The sequence below is a fragment of the Leptonotus elevatus genome, unplaced genomic scaffold (assembly GCF_054856555.1).
Source record: "Leptonotus elevatus isolate MCC_2025b unplaced genomic scaffold, RoL_Lele_1.0 HiC_scaffold_95, whole genome shotgun sequence".
Lineage (NCBI taxonomy): Eukaryota > Metazoa > Chordata > Actinopteri > Syngnathiformes > Syngnathidae > Leptonotus > Leptonotus elevatus.
Genome location: NW_028233761.1, coordinates 100,001 through 105,000, shown reverse-complemented (window position 1 = coordinate 105,000; position 5,000 = coordinate 100,001).

Sequence of the window (5,000 nt, the reverse complement as noted above, 5' to 3'; positions counted from 1 at the left end):
TCTAAGTCGGATAGGGATTGGGCGAAACTCCCTTGGAAGTGGCACTCTGAAAAAATTTCCAAGTTTGGCTGACTTAGAAAAAATTCGAGAACCAGGATGAGGAGGGGGAAAATGTGGCCAGTCAGGCCGACCTGAAGTGCCTCTTAGGCGGATAAGGGTTGGGCGAAACTCCCTTGAAAGTGGCACTCTGAAAAAATTTCCAAGTTTGGCTGACTTAGAAAAAATTCGAGAACCAGGATGAGGAGGGGGAAAATGTGGCCAGTCAGGCCGACCCGAAGTGCCTCTTAGGCGGATAGGGGTTGGGCGAAACTCCCTTGAAAGTGGCACTCTGAAAAAATTTCCAAGTTTGGCTGACTTAGAAAAAATTCGAGAACCAGGATGAGGAGGGGGAAAATGTGGCCAGTCAGGCCGACCCGAAGTGCCTCTTAGGCGGATAGGGGTTGGGCGAAACTCCCTTGAAAGTGGCACTCTGAAAAAATTTCCAAGTTTGGCTGACTTAGAAAAAATTCGAGAACCAGGATGAGGAGGGGGAAAATGTGGCCAGTCAGGCCGACCCGAAGTGCCTCTTAGGCGGATAGGGGTTGGGCGAAACTCCCTTGAAAGTGGCACTCTGAAAAAATTTCCAAGTTTGGCTGACTTAGAAAAAATTCGAGAACCAGGATGAGGAGGGGGGAAATGTGGCCAGTCAGGCCGACCCGAAGTGCCTCTTAGGCGGATAGGGGTTGGGCGAAACTCCCTTGAAAGTGGCACTCTGAAAAAATTTCCAAGTTTGGCTGACTTAGAAAAAATTCGAGAACCAGGATGAGGAGGGGGAAAATGTGGCCAGTCAGGCCGACCCGAAGTGCCTCTTAGGCGGATAGGGGTTGGGCGAAACTCCCTTGAAAGTGGCACTCTGAAAAAATTTCCAAGTTTGGCTGACTTAGAAAAAATTCGAGAACCAGGATGAGGAGGGGGAAAATGTGGCCAGTCAGGCCGACCCGAAGTGCCTCTTAGGCGGATAGGGGTTGGGCGAAACTCCCTTGAAAGTGGCACTCTGAAAAAATTTCCAAGTTTGGCTGACTTAGAAAAAATTCGAGAACCAGGATGAGGAGGGGGAAAATGTGGCCAGTCAGGCCGACCTGAAGTGCCTCTTAGGCGGATAGGGGTTGGGCGAAACTCCCTTGAAAGTGGCACTCTGAAAATATTTCCAAGTTGGGCTGACTTAGAAAAAATTCGAGAACCAGGCTGAGGAGGGGACCATCTGGCAAGGGAGTCCGACCTAAAGTGCATCTAAAGCGGATATGGGTTGGTCGAGCCTCCCTTGATTTGCCCTGGAGCTCCCACGTCTTAAAAAGGTCTCTCCTATAATTGTACACCAACCATTTTGAGGTTTGGGTGCAAACCTCTCGAATGGGGGGACTCGGTCCCCTATCTACAGCGCCCCTAATGACGACAGGTGGTACTGCGCCCCTGGTAGCCCGGCCATTGAAAATGAATGGGCCCATTCATTTCAATGGGGAATTTCGACCCCTGGTTGCCCGCCATTCATTTCAATGGGGAATTTCGACCCCTGGTCGCCCGCCATTCATTTCAATGGGGACTTTCGACCCCTGGTTGCCCGCCATTCATTTCAATGGGGGATTTCGACCCCTGGTCGCCCGCCATTCATTTCAATGGGGGATTTCGACCCCTGGTAGCCCGCCATTCATTTCAATGGGGGACTTCGACCCCTGGTAGCCCGCCATTCATTTCAATGGGGGACTTGGACCCCTGGTAGCCCGCCATTCATTTCAATGGGGGATTTCGACCCCTGGTCGCCCGCCATTCATTTCAATGGGGGATTTCGACCCCTGGTAGCCCGCCATTCATTTCAATGGGGGACTTCGACCCCTGGTTGCCCGCCATTCATTTCAATGGGGGATTTCGACCCCTGGTCGCCCGCCATTCATTTCAATGGGGGATTTCGACCCCTGGTCGCCCGCCATTCATTTCAATGGGGGATTTCGACCCCTGGTAGCCCGCCATTCATTTCAATGGGGGACTTCGACCCCTGGTAGCCCGCCATTCATTTCAATGGGGGACTTGGACCCCTGGTAGCCCGCCATTCATTTCAATGGGGGACTTCGACCCCTGGTTGCCCGCCATTCATTTCAATGGGGGACTTCGACCCCTGGTTGCCCGCCATTCATTTCAATGGGGGATTTCGACCCCTGGTCGCCCGCCATTCATTTCAATGGGGGATTTCGACCCCTGGTAGCCCGCCATTCATTTCAATGGGGGACTTCGACCCCTGGTTGCCCGCCATTCATTTCAATGGGGGACTTCGACCCCTGGTTGCCCGCCATTCATTTCAATGGGGGATTTCGACCCCTGGTCGCCCGCCATTCATTTCAATGGGGGATTTCGACCCCTGGTAACCCGCCATTCATTTCAATGGGGGACTTCGACCCCTGGTTGCCCGCCATTCATTTCAATGGGGGACTTCGACCCCTGGTTGCCCGCCATTCATTTCAATGGGGGATTTCGACCCCTGGTTGCCCGGCATTCGTTCCTATGTGGCGGGGGATTTCAACCCCAGGTCGCCCTCGTGTGGTTCTTTTTGGCGCAGCTGACGGGCTCCGCTGCTCGTGGAGGTTTGCTAGTGGAGGATAACCCCCTGCCTGGGCAACTCGAACGCCCGGCATTCGTTCCTATGTGGCGGGGGATTTCAACCCCAGGTCGCCCTCGTGTGGTTCTTTTTGGCGCAGCTGACGGGCTCCGCTGCTCATGGAGGTTTGCTAGTGGAGGATAACCCCCTGCCTGGGCAACTCGAACGCCCGGCATTCGTTCCTATGTGGCGGGGGATTTCAACCCCAGGCCGCCCTCGTGTGGTTCTTTTTGGCGCAGCTGACGGGCTCCGCTGCTCATGGAGGTTTGCTAGTGGAGGATAACCCCCTGCCTGGGCAACTCGAACGCCCGGCTCCCCCCCGGTCCGCTGGAGCTCCTCCAACGGCCAGCAACAAGCCCCGAAGACGGGCGCGCTCCCCGCGGTCCGCTGGAGCTCCTCCAACGGCCAGCAACAAGCCCCGAAGACGGGCGCGCTCCCCGCGGTCCGCTGGAGCTCCTCCAACGGCCAGCAACAAGCCCCGAAGACGGGCGCGCTCCCCCCGGTCCGCTGGAGCTCCGCCAACGGCCAGCAACAAGCCCCGAAGACGGGCGCGCTCCCCCCGGTCCGCTGGAGCTCCTCCAACGGCCAGCAACAAGCCCCGAAGACGGGCGCGCTCCCCCCGGTCCGCTGGAGCTCCTCCAACGGCCAGCAACAAGCCCCGAAGACGGGCGCGCTCCCCGCGGTCCGCTGGAGCTCCTCCAACGGCCAGCAACAAGCCCCGAAGACGGACGCGCTCCCCCCGGTCCGCTGGAGCTCCGCCAACGGCCAGCAACAAGCCCCGAAGACGGGCGCGCTCCCCGCGGTCCGCTGGAGCTCCTCCAACGGCCAGCAACAAGCCCCGAAGACGGGCGCGCTCCCCCCGGTCCGCTGGAGCTCCGCCAACGGCCAGCAACAAGCCCCGAAGACGGGCGCGCTCCCCCCGGTCCGCTGGAGCTCCTCCAACGGCCAGCAACAAGCCCCGAAGACGGGCGCGCTCCCCCCGGTCCGCTGGAGCTCCTCCAACGGCCAGCAACAAGCCCCGAAGACGGGCGCGCTCCCCGCGGTCCGCTGGAGCTCCTCCAACGGCCAGCAACAAGCCCCGAAGACGGGCGCGCTCCCCGCGGTCCGCTGGAGCTCCGCCAACGGCCAGCAACAAGCCCCGAAGACGGGCGCGCTCCCCGCGGTCCGCTGGAGCTCCTCCAACGGCCAGCAACAAGCCCCGAAGACGGACGCGCTCCCCCCGGTCCGCTGGAGCTCCTCCAACGGCCAGCAACAAGCCCCGAAGACGGGCGCGCTCCCCGCGGTCCGCTGGAGCTCCTCCAACGGCCAGCAACAAGCCCCGAAGACGGGCGCGCTCCCCCCGGTCCGCTGGAGCTCCTCCAACGGCCAGCAACAAGCCCCGAAGACGGGCGCGCTCCCCGCGGTCCGCTGGAGCTCCTCCAACGGCCAGCAACAAGCCCCGAAGACGGGCGCGCTCCCCGCGGTCCGCTGGAGCTCCGCCAACGGCCAGCAACAAGCCCCGAAGACGGGCGCGCTCCCCGCGGTCCGCTGGAGCTCCTCCAACGGCCAGCAACAAGCCCCGAAGACGGACGCGCTCCCCCCGGTCCGCTGGAGCTCCTCCAACGGCCAGCAACAAGCCCCGAAGACGGGCGCGCTCCCCGCGGTCCGCTGGAGCTCCGCCAACGGCCAGCAACAAGCCCCGAAGACGGGCGCGCTCCCCGCGGTCCGCTGGAGCTCCTCCAACGGCCAGCAACAAGCCCCGAAGACGGGCGCGCTCCCCCCGGTCCGCTGGAGCTCCTCCAACGGCCAGCAACAAGCCCCGAAGACGGGCGCGCTCCCCCCGGTCCGCTGGAGCTCCTCCAACGGCCAGCAACAAGCCCCGAAGACGGGCGCGCTCCCCCCGGTCCGCTGGAGCTCCTCCAACGGCCAGCAACAAGCCCCGAAGACGGGCGCGCTCCCCGCGGTCCGCTGGAGCTCCTCCAACGGCCAGCAACAAGCCCCGAAGACGGGCGCGCTCCCCGCGGTCCGCTGGAGCTCCGCCAACGGCCAGCAACAAGCCCCGAAGACGGGCGCGCTCCCCGCGGTCCGCTGGAGCTCCTCCAACGGCCAGCAACAAGCCCCGAAGACGGGCGCGCTCCCCCCGGTCCGCTGGAGCTCCTCCAACGGCCAGCAACAAGCCCCGAAGACGGGCGCGCTCCCCGCGGTCCGCTGGAGCTCCTCCAACGGCCAGCAACAAGCCCCGAAGACGGGCGCGCTCCCCGCGGTCCGCTGGAGCTCCGCCAACGGCCAGCAACAAGCCCCGAAGACGGGCGCGCTCCCCGCGGTCCGCTGGAGCTCCTCCAACGGCCAGCAACAAGCCCCGAAGACGGGCGCGCTCCCCCCGGTCCGCTGGAGC